The sequence below is a fragment of the Pseudorca crassidens genome, chromosome 5, assembly GCF_039906515.1.
Source record: "Pseudorca crassidens isolate mPseCra1 chromosome 5, mPseCra1.hap1, whole genome shotgun sequence".
Taxonomy (NCBI): domain Eukaryota; kingdom Metazoa; phylum Chordata; class Mammalia; order Artiodactyla; family Delphinidae; genus Pseudorca; species Pseudorca crassidens.
The window spans coordinates 10,034,630-10,049,905 of NC_090300.1; positions in this window are offsets into that span (position 1 = coordinate 10,034,630).

A 15,276-nucleotide genomic window follows, 5' to 3' on the forward strand; every position below is an offset into this window, starting at 1 on the left:
AGTGACCCCCATCAGCATATAAACCTGCTATTACTTATCTCATATTAAAATAAATAATTTAAAAATCTTCTTTGACCCCATTTCTCAGTCAGATACTAGTCCATTACTAAATGTTCTTTTGTAGCCAAAAATTATGAAAGGATTATTTATAATCCTTCTTTTCAATTTCTCTCCTCCAATTCTCTCCTAAATCTTTGCCAACCAGAAATCTATCTCCAGCCCTGTACTGAAACTGCTCTTTTCAGAGCCACTAATGACCTCCAATGTTCAATTCTCAGTCCTCATCTTACTTGACCTAACAGCAACATTTCACACAGAATAGACGATCGTGTTCTCCCTGACACATATTCTTCATTTGGCTTTCAGTGAAACACTCTGTTTCCTTCCAGTGTCATTGGCCATTCAGCCTTAGTTTCTGCGGTAGATTGTATTAATAGATACAATCATTCACTACCCCAGTGCATACATCTTTGCAGAAAAACTTTACAATGCCTTCCCCTTATGGGTGTAGCTTATTTCTCCTTTGTCTGAGTTTGGGTTAAAGCATGTGACTTGTTTTGGCCAATGGTTTATTAACAAATGTTTTACAAGCAGAGGCTTGAAAAGGCCATCCCCATAAGAAAGACATGCTGGGACTTGTCCAGTGGTCTCAGAAGGTCTGACATGTGGACAGAGCTGCTGCAGATACACTGTCTTTGTCCAACCCTGCCCATAACACAGCTTCTAACCAACCTGCATATACATGGTTGAGTCCAGTCAAGATTGGCTGAGCCCAGCCTAGGGCAGCTAATTCTAAGGCTTGTAAGCTAAACAAAATCTTATTGTTATATACCGCTGAGATTTTTATGATTGTTTCTTATGCAGCACTATTGTGGCCCTCGTTACAGCGGTAGTCTCCTTTCTTCGTTTCTCCTGTTCTACATAACTCCCTAACATTGGAGTGACCTGGATCTCAATCTATGAACATCTTCCTATCCATTAACAATCCAGAACATCATTTTTTCTCCCTTTATTTATGTTAAGTAATACTTATAGTACAGGAAATGGCATACAATGGCATGATAAGTCCTAACTCAGTAATCAAAGTTCTGGATTCTAAGAGTGGTATAAAGTAAAGAATAAAGAATAGGCTCTGTGAGCCAAGAATACTCAATGCAGAAAGGATAATCTCAACAAATAGTGTTGCAAAAACTGGATAACCACATGCAGAAGAATGAAGCTTGACCCCTATCTTATACCATGCACAAAATTAACTCAAGATAGATTGAAGATTTAAATGTAAAACCTGATACTATAAAACTCCTAGAAGGAAGCATAAGGAAAAAAATTCCTTGACATTGATCTTGGCAATGCTTTTTTTGTATATGATGCCAAAAGTGTAAGCAACAAAAGAAAAAAATATTATAAGTAAGACTACATTAAGCAAAAAATCTTCTGCACAGCAAAAGAAACAACCAATGAAATGAAAAATCACCCTAAGAAATGTGAGAAAATATTTACAAATAATACTTCTGTTAATATCCAAAATATACAAATAACACATACAAAATATACAAATTGACTCATACAAGTCAATACGAACAAAATAAACAGCCCAGTGAATCCAATTTAAAAATGGACTGTGGGGGCTTCCCTTGTGGCGCAGTGGTTGAGAGTCCGCCTGCCGATGCAGGGGACACGGGTTCGTGCCCCGGTCTGGGAAGATTCCACATGTCGCGGAGCGGCTAGTCAAGTGAGCCATGGCCGCTGAGCCTGCGCGTTTGGAGCCTGCGCGTCCAGAGCCTGTACTCCGCAACGGGAGAGGCCACAACAGTGAGAGGCCCACGTACTGCAAAAAAAAAAAAAAAAAAAAAAAGGACAGTGGAACTGAATAAACATTTCTCTGAAAAAGACATACAAGGGGCCAACAGATAATGAAAATTCTCAGAATCACCAATCACCAGGGAAATGCAAATCAAAACCACAATGAAATACCACCTCACACATTTTAGAATGGCTGTCATCAAGAAGACAAAAGTGTTGGCAGGATGTGGAGAAAAGGGAACCCTTTGTTCAGTGTTGATGGGACTGAAAATTGGTTCAGCCACTATGGAAAACACTGTGGAGATTCCTTAAAAAATTAAAAATACAACTATCATCATCTGATCTAGAATTCTAGCTTCTGGGTATATACCCAAAGGAAATGAAAACAGGATTTCAAAGAGATATCTACACTTCCATGCTCATGGCAGCATTATTCACAATAGCCCAGATACGGAAACAACCTTAGTGTCTGTCAATGGATGAATGAATAAATAATATGTCACACACACACACACACGCACACACACACAGAGGAATATTATTCAGTTATGAGAAAGAAGGGAACCCTATCATTTGCGACAACACAGATGGATCTCAAGGGCGTTATTCTAGGTGAAATAAGTCAGATGGAAAAAGACAAGTACTGTAGGATATTACTTATAAGTGGAAGCCAAACTTATAGAAAGAGAGAGAAGAATGATGGTTCTCAGGATCTGGGGGCTGGGGCAAATGGGGAGATGTTGGTCAAGGTGTGCAAACTTTCAGTTATAAAAAAAAGTTCTAGGGATCAAATGTAAAGTATTATTATAGTTAATAATACTGTATTATTACCTGAAAGTTGCCGAGAGAGTAAATCTTAAATATTTGCATCATAAAACAGAGATGGTAATGATGTAACATGAGAGAGGTGTTAGCTAATGCTACAGTGATAATCATTTTGCAATATATAGGTGTATCAGATCAACAGGTTGTACACCTTAAACTTATACAATGCTATATGTCAATTATATCTCACTAAAGCTAGGGGAAAATAGGGTCTTTAATTATACAGTTGGGACCTTATCCTAGTTCTATAACTCAGCTCTGGGAACTTGGGGACAAACTTCATAAAAAGTCTTTTAGTCTCAGTTTCCTTATCTGTAAAATGGACAAAATGAAGTACCAACAGAGGACCAATGGGAGAATTAAATAAAATAATTCATATAAAGTTCCTAGTATACTGAATGACATATAGTGTCTTAGTCCATTCAGGCTGCTGTAACAAAATAGCACAGACTAGGTGGTTTATAAACAGCAGAAACATATTGCTCCTCGTTCTAGAAACTGGAAGTCTGGGATCAAAGTGCAAGCATAGTTGGTGGAGGGCCCTCTTCCAGGTCACGCTCTCCTCATTGTGTCCTCACATGTGGACGAGGCGAGGGAGCCCTGTGGACTCTCTTCTATAAAGGCACTGATACCATTCATGAGGACCCCACTCTCATGGCCTAGTCCCCTTCCAAAGGCCTTACATACTTATAACATTGCCTTTGGGGTTAGGATTTCAACATATTAATTTGAGGGGTACACAAACATTTAGACCATAGCATACAATGTGGTTTCAATAAATTAACTCTTAATATTTATTATTTAAATAGTTCTGTGATTTCTTGATTATCTGTCTCTCTGAGCCTTAGATTCTTCCTCCAAGTTTCGTTTAGTTTTATCTTTCTATGATTCAAAAATCATAAAATCTCAATATGAAAAATCTTATAAGGCACTAAAATGAACCCATATCTGATATATGAATTCCAATTTAAAGTATATATAATTGAGCATCCATCAATACCCTGTGGAGAAATAGTTGCCTTTTGAAAGGGCTCAACATTTTAAGCTAATGGGATAATCTTTAATGGAGTCATTTGAGGCCTAGAATAGGTAAGTGGGAGGTAATCTAGGCTAGATTATTTGAAATTATAGCATTTAGGTACACAGTGGTGTGTTTAGCTTAACAACATGTTCTCTGAAAAAATATGTGCGTGCATGTACACACACACACTCATATATGTATTACAAATTCACTGATAAAAAGATGTTCAGCACGCTATTTACAAATAATACAATATAAAATCTTCTTTATTATAAATTCTTAGAGCCAATTGATTCTCACAAAAGGCTTTCATTGATTTTGGTGCAATGTTTGTATCCATAAACAGACAGTGATGAACAAGTGTAATCCCTACATGAATGCTGATTGGTATTTTTGTTTATGTTAATTAGTTGGATAAAAGTGAAACAATATAGATGTATGTTGGAAACTACTATGTTCACTAGTTTTTCAATGACTAGTGATTTCTTTGCTGAACTGTATAATAGTTTCAGATCCCGGAAGACTATTCCTCCAATTTATAATAATTTGTAAATTGTTACAATTTGTAGCAAATTATACCTATAGACCCACACTTTTTTGTTACTTTATTTTTATTTATTTTTTTTTGCGTTACACGGGCCTCTAGCTATTGTGGCCTCTCCTGTTGCAGAGCACAGGCTCCGGACACACAGGCTCAGCGGCCATGGCTCACGGGCCCAGCCACTCCACGGCATGTGGGATCTTCCCAGACCGGGGCACGAACCCGTGTCCGCTACATCGGCAGGCGGACTCTCGACCACTGCGCCACCAGGGAAGCCCTAGAACAGTTTTATGTTCACAAAAATATTGAGAGGAAGATACAGAGATGTCTCAGTTACTCCTTGGTCCACACAGGCACAGCCTCCCCGTTATCAACATCCCCCACCTGAGTGGTACATTTATTACACCTGAGGAAACTACAATGACACATCATAATCACCCTAAGTCCAGAGTTGACATTAGAGTTCATCCTCAGTGTTGTACAGTCTATGGGTTTGGACAAATGTATAATGACATACACCCATCATTATAATATCATGCTGCAGAGAATTTTCAATGCCCTAAAAATCCTTTGTGCCCTGCCTATTTATCGTTTTTCCCCTCCAACCCCTGGCAACCACTAATTTTTTTTTTTTTTTTTTTTGCAGTACGCGGGCCTCTCACTTCCGTGGCCTCTCCCGTTGCGGAGCACAGGCTCCAGACACGCAGGCTCAGCAGCCATGGCTCACGGGCCCAGCCACTCCATGGCATGTGGGGTCTTCCCGGACCGGGGCATGAACCCATGTCCCCCGCATCAGCAGGCGGACTCTCAACCACTGCGCCACCAGGGAAGCCCTACTACTAATTTTTTACTGTATCCATAGTTTCACCTTTTCCAGAATGTCATATAGCTGGAATCATACAGTATGTAGCCTTTCCAGATTGGCTTTTTTCACTTAGTAATATGCATTTAATATTCCTCCATGTCTTTCCATGGTCTGATAGCTCAATTTTTAGCACTGAATAATAGTTCATTGCCTGAATGTGCCACAGTTTATTTATCCATTCACCTACTGAAGGACACCTGGGTTGTTTCCAAGCTTTGGCAATTATGAATAGAGCTACTATAGACATCCATGTATAGGATTTTGTGTGAACATAAGCTTTCAAATCCTTTGAGTAAATACCAAAGGGTATGATTGCTGGATCATATGGTAAGACTATGCTTAGTGTTGAAAGATATCACCAAACTCTCTTTCAAAATGTCTGAATCATTTTGCATTCCCAGCAGCAATGAATGAGAGTTCCTATTGCTCCACATCCTCACCAACCTTTGCTTTTGTCAGTGTTTTGGATTTTGGCCATGTTAATAGGTGTTTAGTAATATTTAATTGTTGTTTTAATTTGCATTTCTTTGATGTGGAGCATCTTTTCATATCCTTATTTGCCAATCTGTATATCTTCTTTGATGACACGTCTGTTAATGTCTTAGGCCCACGTTTTAATCAACACTACATACTTTTAAGTTGAATCTGAATTATTAATATTCTCCATCACTTTCTTGTGTGTAGATCATCAACAAGACAATAAATCAACTCTTGGTTTGTAGCATTTGCCAATACCTGATATCTGTAATATAAATACTACCACCACAACTGTTTTCAAATACTCCCTCCATAGCTGATTTCAAGCTACCAAGAAGTCACCAACGCAGTTTTGGGAAGAAATGTGCAGTGGCACACCATTATATGGTGTTTTCATTTACAGATAAAATACACAAAAATTGATCTTGAGAGCACAGATAACAATACAATGTAGTTAACTAGTTAGGAATTGATGAGTTTGAATAGTTATTACTTTTGTCTTTAATATAGTTTAATTCTATGTTTTTTACAGTTTATTTCCAAATCATACTTTCGTTGAACAACTGATTTGCAAAATTTGTGAAAATTAATAGTTGCCCCTCCTGTACCTGTGCTGCCAGCACTGCCACAATAGGTACGTTACAAGCCAGCCTATCCTTAGGGCCTGCTCCGTCTAGCCTTGAAAGGAGCAGCAGAAGCCCAGAAATGTTTCTTGCCTCTCTTGACCTCCATTCTAAAAGTTTTCTCTTACAGCATTCTCAATAGGAGGAGGACAAAAATAGGTAAACTATTTTAGATATTTTGGAACTGAGTAAACTAATTAGGATTGACTGGGTTTTTACAAATGTTTTGTTTCAGTTTTTATTTCAAGGACGATGTTAACTGCTCTAGGTTTTCAAAAAGCTTCTCTGTATCACATTATTTGAGAATCAAAATGGGCCAGAAAGTTCATTTTAGCCTTCCTCTAGTTTCCAAGCAGGACTTCATTTAAGAAGTATTAGAGAGGCAGCTCACTAATGTGCTTTTATAACTCAACATTTCCCAGAGATTTTGCATGTCTTTTTAAAAACTCGGTTTCTTTTTTTTTTTCAGTTTTCTAAAGAAAGACAACATTGGGCTTCCCTGATGGCTCAGTGGTTGAGAGTCCGTCTGCCGATGCAGGGGACGTGGGTTCGTGCCCCGGTCCGGGAAGATCCCACATGCCACGGAGCGGCTGGGTCCGTGAGACATGGCCGCTGAGCCTGTGCGTCTGGAGCCTGTGCTCCGCAACGGGAGACGCCACAACAGTGAGAGGCCCGCATACCGGAAAAAAAAAAAAAGAAAAACAACATTAAAAATCTGTTGCATGGCTTCCCAAGAGAGTGTCTCTCAGATGTGATAATAGTAGCATAATAAAGGCTCCTTTTTTTCCTCCATTATCTCAGGGTTCAGGTCTCCACTTTCCCTTCCATAACATCAATGGGAATGACATAATAGAAGTATCTGTTCTATCAGACGTTCTCATAGACATTATACTGACCCTGATGGTGCTTCACAGAACACGCACTAAATGGAACCATTATGGTTATTCTCAAAATGATTGTCAAAGTAATTGCCATTGTACGAAAAGCATTATGAGCATTTACTGCTTCGCTTTGACAGCAGATACTTTTCAAACATGAATATCTCAGCAATTAAAATCACAAACATAATCATAGCAACAAAGGCCCTGTCTTCAACTCTCATTTTTAAAAAACAGTGCTAGTTTTTTCCCCAACTTAAATGGAATAAAATGGTTCCACATTTTAGATTTGGTATTGATGTGAACTGAATAATGCAATTAATTGGGATTTTTAGTGGTATAATTATATTTCATACAAGTAACTCATTTTATGCATCAGTTTACATTCATTGAATTAAATAATTCAAAATAAACAGTTATCATAAGGAACATGCTCATGGCATTTTAATAGCACTTCAATCAGATTTATACAGACTAATTGGGAAAGAAACATATACACATGAAAACACAGATATACACCATACACCCCACCACTCAGCAAGCTCAAGAAAATCCCAGGAATTTTTATTTCCTTTCCTGTTTTGGTAATGTATTTTTCCAAAAGAACGGCCTGACATATTTAATCCAAATTTTAATTGAGTTAAAATTGTGCAAGTGCCAGGAATTTTCAGCCTGATTTGAGTCAAAGTAGCTGAATCATAAATCCTGCCCAGACTGACTTCGAAAAGAGCTCAAAGCCCACTCCCTTCAATAGCATAGGGGCTTCAGGGCCATAATGTATTCTGTACTCAAGCATTAGGGGGATTGCTGGACTTTTCATATTCATTTGATGGCAGTTGTACATTCACAGCAAGTCAGATACCATTGCAAGAGGTAAGCCGAGGAAAGAGCATGACTGAAGGGGTGGGAGGAAGTGGAGAGTAGAAGGTATGACATAGTCACTGTAGGGATGTTCGCAACAGCCAATTTATAGAAAAAGCCAATCAGACGATCTTTCAGAGGACAGAGGTTATAGACACCTATCTGATCATGTCTACTGAAGTGAGAAAATCTTTAAAACCAACGCTCTCCAAAGGAAAGGGAGATATACTTTAAAAGTGTTCTTCTCAAATCTAGAGCTAGAAGTCAATAAAGTCGCCAAAGTTGGATGGGTGGGCTTTTCTAGGCATCTGATCGAAGGTCAACTTCTTCCCTGATCTCAAGGTTGGACAGACACAATTGTGACAATTAGAATCAAGCTTTAGATATGACCTTGATATTTTATTTTTCTTAAAATGTTTTTAAAGACTTCTAATATACAGGGAAGAAGTTACAGGGAGTCCAGGGCGAGCACATTTTCAAGCTATGATTCTGCACTCAAAGAACATTTAATTGTGTAATTTCCAACTCAGGAGCCAAAAGCAAGATTGAAGCCCAGGTAGTTGGTTCCCATAGACCCATAATTTTATTTCCATTTTAAAAATAAGTAATATTTTCTGCTTAGATTTTGTAGGGAAAAGGTTTGCCTAGTGTGGTTTTGCAAATCTTCACACCATCATCTAATTTCAACTCCAGATGGTTCTGGAAAATTATAAAACTAGATAAAGTTTTTAAATTTCCCATTTATTATGATAATATGAATGGAAGAAACTTCTCTAAATTCGCTCCCTAAGCGAAACCTTAGACCAAAGCCAGCTTTCTTACTGCAAAAATATTCTTCAACCATAGCATATTTCCAAGCTTCAGTGGAAATGGTAAGTAGGGCAGGGGGTTGCAGCTGATGGTTTTCCCTTACTACTCCCACTCCCAACTCTGCCTCTGAGCCCAAGATCTCTTCAATTCAGGGGTCTCTGTAGAAGTCTTATGTAACATATAGTCCCTTGAATCAAGTGCTACTAATTTTACTTCTTTTCTTCTATTCCCTTCTGGAGGGAGTCCTTTGCCAGATGGTGGCAGCACTGCCAGGGCTGGGTGCTTTCCAAATAGCTTTGAAATGAGGCAATATACATTTGAGTCGGTATACTGTTATGTCAGAGTCTGGGTTTGAATTCCAGCTCTGACATTTACCAGCTTTGTGACTTTACATTAATGTTCTGTACACTCTGTGCTTTCATTCCATCATCTGTAAAATGGGTATGATAATTATCTAACTCTCAAGATTGGCATGCTTGTAAAATAATACATTAGAAAATTATAACACTGGTATGTAGTGAAGGGTGACAGAATATGCTATCTCAAAATATGACACTTTGGCATAAGGACTGCTTTGAGTTAGAGGCAACTGAAAAACAGCAACCCACCCACCCCCACCCCAAAAAAACCAAACCAAACCAAAACAAAACAAATCACCAATCTGAATTTTTTTTCCTTTTCTTAAAAGCAGGAGATGAAATTCCCCTGTGAAAGATGTCCTCCCTATACCTGAAGGAAAGTGACATTTTTATCATCAAGGGTAAGAAGTTGAAGAGAATTCTACACAGACAGAACTTATTAAAATAATTATTATCTTTTTTTAGCCTCCCCACATAGCTTAGTTATTTTTCCACAACTGCCTCTGTTTGTTCAACCTACTATAAAAGCATGTAGGTTCTCCTATTTCTTTGGATTTTCATTCCTAATGAAGGTTCCCATCTCACCTAAAACTTATAAAAAATGTGTATGCTTTTCTCCTGGTAATCAGTCTTAAGTCAATTTAAATTATGAATCACCCAAGAATCACCTTTACTGGTTAGCTTACCAAGAACGCTCAATATGTATAAAAAGCAAAAGCAAACAAAAAACATTATTTACATGTACAGCCTATTATAGAAAGAAGAGTTAAAAAAACCAATTATATGCTAATGCCTCTTCTTCAAACTTCTCTGGGGCCTATGGCATACCTACTAAATCAGAATCTTCAGGTCTAAGAGTAATATTTGTAAAACACTTAGAACTTGTTAGTTTTTACATCAAGTTATAGGTATGACTCATCTGACTTCCGGAGGGCAGCCCCACACTTCGTACCTTTGATAGCGGTTCCAGTGTTGCCTGCATATGTGAATGACCTGGGGAAGAATATGACTGGATATACAGCATTTCTGGTCAAGTAGAGCATTTACAGGACAGGAAAGTTATCTAAATTGTGTTTTGCTAACAAGGCACCCCAAGCAGGAGCAGCTCTATCCTAGGCATAGAATTTTATTTCCATAGTTCCCCTCATTTGATCATCCTCTTGACCATTCAAGAGTTTTGATCAAAAACATCAGCCTTAGGGCGACTCTCAGTCACAGTTGCCTCTTTGGGTCTCAGTGTAGTATTCATGAAAGATCATTGAAATCCTTTCAAATATCTTGTCAGGTTTCAGCCAGGACAAACAGTAAATATTCCTGGAAGTACTGAACGACCCCTCGGACACAAGAAGTGTCACAGAAGAGGGTGCAAAAGATACTAGTCTCCCCAAATCTAGAGCCACTCCCAGAGACAGCCACAAGAAAGACAGGCTTAGAGGATTCTCTTGAGAGCTGGCAACAGTTTGGAGGACCCCTGCCGTAAATAGAGTGCAACCCACATTTCTGTCTGGCTCCAATTTGGGGAGCCTTAATCTAATAGTTGCCAGGCCAAGTCCTCAGGACACAAAACAAGGCAAACAAGTCAGTAATTGTCCCTGGGAGAAAGAAGATCAATAACCAGTGGGTACCCCAAACCAAATTCACAAGAGTCTGAATTTGCATAAGGAAAGGACAACGTGACATTTTCTTTTCCTCTCTCGACTGGGCACGTCAGAAATCTAAGAAAGCTAACTTTGATAAGAATTCTTACCCTTTGCCAGCTTCTGCCGTTTTCCCCATATCCCATCTTCAAGGTCTGGAATTGGTGGGTTTTAAAATAAAGGGTGTAGCCCCAGTAGCTACCAGAATTTAACAAGGTTTTCCATTATTTTTAATTTTAGTTTCCACTTGGTTGTTTAAAGGAATAACTGGTAGCAGTTTACCAGAGAATCCCTCAGAGTCCTGCCAACCCTGAGAGGGGCCCTAATGGGGGTCCTTCTTTGAGGGTAGAAGTGTTGGTATGGAAGAATTCGACAAAACCTTCAAAGACAATTTTTTTTCTAGGGTTCAAGTTGCTTACAAAACAGACACCAATTTCTGGGCCAGTGTTGTGATGATGGACCCCTAAGAGTGTTCAAAGGTGGAGGCCCAGATATTTTAGGTTTAGGGCTTTGGAGCTGTTGCAGTTGTAAGGCGACTACTTTGGCCGACTTTTGTTTATGGTCTTATAGGCTCTTCAGAGTGGAAAGGCAATTTAGATAGAGGATGAGTAGACTGAACACGCAGGTAAAAGAGGATAGAGGGGAGTAGGAGAAATCATATCACGTGATGAGAAAATAGCCACTTTGAGTTCCTGCCTAGCATTTTACAGTATGACAACCCTGCTCCCAGCTGGAGTCTGGACATTTAGATAAGAACCAGAGCTTAGAATTCCCACCACAGGTTCCAAATTTGTTTTTTCCAGGACTCCTTTTTTTTTAAAAGTTTTTTTAAAAATGTATTTTTTTAATTTAATTAATTTTTATTGGAGTACAGTTGATCTACAATGGTGTGTTGGTTTCTGCTGCACAGCAAAGTGAATCAGTTACACACATACATATATCCACTCTTTTTTAGATTCTTTTCCAATATAGCCCATTACAGAGTATTGAGTAGAGTTCCCTGTGCTCTACAGTAGGTCCTTATTAGTTATCTACTTTATATGTAGTAATGTGTATGTGTCAATACCAATCTCCCAATTTATCCCTCCTCCCCTTTCCCCCTTGGTATCCATAAGTTTGTTTCTACATCTGTGACTCTATTTCTGTCTTGTAAATAGGTTCATTTTTACCCTTTTTTTAGATTCCACATATAAGTGATATCATATGATATTTGTCTTTCTCTGTCTGACTTACTTCAATCAGTATGATAATCTCTAGGTCCATCCATGTTGCTGCAAATGGCATTATTTCATTCTTTTATATGGCTGAGTTGTATCCCATTGTATATATGTACCACATCTTCTTGAGGAATGGATAAAGAAGGACTCCTTTTAAAATAACCACTTAGAGTTGAGCCTGAGAAAAGTTAGAGATTTCCATGCCGACCATCTTCTAAGCCACAGTGCTCGCTACCCTGCTCTCTGTCTCCTGCTCAATCGTGACTTGACACAGAGGACTTCCCTTCCCCCGGCTTCTGAGATCTGCGCATAATAAATCTTGTGACTTTACTTCCTTTGTATGAGTGTACTGAAACTGTATCTTCAATTGAAATGACCCCAGAGTTTTCATTTCCCCAAAATAGGAGCTTGGATGCGGAGGGAACTCCCTGCCGACCCTGTGCAGTAGCTGTACCTCCTCATTCAGCTGGTCATCATCTGCATAGTTTTAATTCAATACACCAGCTACCACCCCCCAACATATGTCAGTCTTAAAGTCTTTTGTTTTAGGTACCTCTTGTATCCTTAGTTTTTCACTGGCCTTATGCAATGAATCTTTTAATTAAGCTATTTTGGAATCTTGGAGGCTTTTAGAGGCTTTGGCATGCCAATTAAAATAGGTAGCCCATTCTGTTTGCTTTATTTGGGAACCCTTACTTCCAAGTGTACTTAAATGAAGTTCTTGTCCAATTGGAACGTTCCGCATAATAGCCATTGTAATTCTAGGCTGTTTTAGTAAGATCTTTATCATTTTTGTAGATTAGATATCTACAAGTTCCGGGACCACAGTCTTTAAACATAAAATAAGCAGTTGCTCAGGACAGTGGCATTCTCAATTATTTGAAGCTGGAGGGTGACATTTCTTTAGCTAAGACTTTGGTCCCTCAGAGCCAAATTCGATCTAATTCATTCTGTGATAAACTTATTCTAGCACTGGCGTTAGGAGGCAAGCACTCTAACAGCTTTTAAAAGTTCAATCCACCCACTTTGTGGCTTTGGCTTCTGAGAGTCCCATTAGCAATAGAGCTATTAGTCCTTTCATAAGAGATGTCTTTATGGTGGTGGACATCCTAATGGTTTTTAATGGTCCAACTTAGATTTTTATTTTGATGGTGTAAACAGTCTGAATTTCTTTTCTTGTCTTAATTTATTTTCCTTGATTCTCCAGCAGTTTATCCTAGGGACTTACCTTGAGGCTTTGTGAATTCCCTAGTGGCTACCACCTGTTGTGACTCCCAAAGTCAGTACCCTGGAATCTATCCAGGATCCCAGAACATTTCTGAGAACTTTAACAAATGCTGGAAACTTTCCAGGACCTCAGAACTTTTCTGAAAAGTATATTTTAATATATACATACATATAATTATTTTTATATACACATGTACATAATTATTTTGTATATACACATACATAATTATTTTTAAATATACGTATATGTAATTAATTAATTATTTATTTATTTTTTGCAGCACGCGGGCCTCTCACTGTTGTGGCCTCTCCCGTTGCGGAGCACAGGCTCCGGAAACGCAGGCTCAGCGGCCATGGCTCACGGGCCCAGCTGCTCTGCGGCATGTGGGATCTTCCCGGACCGGGGCACGAACCCATGTCCCCTGCCTCAGCAGGCGGACTCTCAACCACTGCGCCACCAGGGAAGCCCTATGTAATTATTTTTAAAATAATGTTTGTTTGGATAAGAGAGCTGCATACAAGGGAGTGAAACGCAAATCCGAGAGTGAATTACCCAGGGATCCTCAGTAAGAATGAGAGAAACGATGAACTCAAAAAGGGTCAGGGGGCTTCCCTGGTGGTGCAGTGGTTAAGAATCTGCCTGCCAATGCAGGGGACATGGGTTCGAGCCCTGGTCTGGGAAGATCCCACACGCTGCAGAGCAGCAAAGCCTGTGTGCCACAGCTACTGAGCCTGCGCTCTTGAGCCTGCGAATCACAACTACTGAGCCCACGCTCTCTAGCCCGCGGATCACAACTACTGAGTCCATGTGCCACAACTACTGAAGCCTGCATGCCTAAAGCCTGTGCTCCACAACAATAGAAGCCACCACAATGAGAAGCCCGTGCACCACAACCAAGAGTAGCCCTTGCTAGCTGCAACTAGAGAAAGCCCATGCACAGCCAAAAATAATAAATAAATAAAATAATTTTTACAAAACATTAAAAAAATAAAAGGGTCAGTGGGTGCCTCTCCTGTGAATCTATTTGTCCCATAGGCCATTAGTAATCAGGTCCCATTCTTCGTTGCCAAAAATTGTTAAAAAATGATTAAAGAAGACAATTTAGGGCTATTAACAAACTTTATTTAACATTCATGATGTGGACAGTCTGCTTTCAGAGAACTGCAAAACTGGATGAGATTAAGAAGCTTTTACAGGATAAAGAATAAAGAACAAGATATATAGAAAATATCTGATTGTGGGTACCACACAGTCGACCTAGTTTGGAGTGAGAAGGAACAAGGAAGTAAGCATAGAGCCCAGATTTGGCTTGGTGTTTGGCTGACTGGATATTCTGCACTTCTGGTCAAGCAGAGCATTTCACAGGGACACAAAATTCATTTAAGTTTTTGTTTGCTGACCTGGCGTCCAAGGCAGGAGTGACTCATTCTTGGGCTTAGAATTTAATTTAACAGAAGGAAAATTATTTTTCCTCCCTTACAATTCTGATTTAGTAATTCAAAAGGAAAGGCAGGGATCTCTATTAAAAATAAACAACCTCTAGAGATGATTTTGATCCTTAGATAAATTCAAAACACAGTGACTTGATCCTCTGATGAGAACCAATGAGCTGGTAGATTTCATAGACTCATAGGATGTTGAAGGAAAGAAAAAAAAAACTTGGAGATCACTTAGAGATTTGTCTTCCCATGTATTTACTGGTGGAAACTTTCCTCCAAAATAATTTTCATGTAGAAGCACAATAGATAATAACAGCTAAACACACAGCCACTCTGGTGGATATCACTGTGCATGGACTCCCAAGCACCTCCATGGAGCAGCCGAGATTCCCAGTAACACAGTTTAGAAATTGTGTTTAGAGATGAGGAGACTAAGGCCCAGAAAGTCAAAGTCATTTTTTTAAGGTAAACAGCTAACTCACTCCTGAGACATGATTAGAAACTTTTCTTTACACAAACCAGCCCAACTTAAAATTCAGGGATGGCTTAAATAGACAGTTAAGAAATAAAAGTCACTTCAATTAAAAAAAAGAAAAGAAAAGAAAAGAAATAAAAGTCAACTGAAGAAATTATTTGTCATGGAGAAGCAAAAAATAAAATTGCATTATACTTAACAACATGGGTTCCATCAT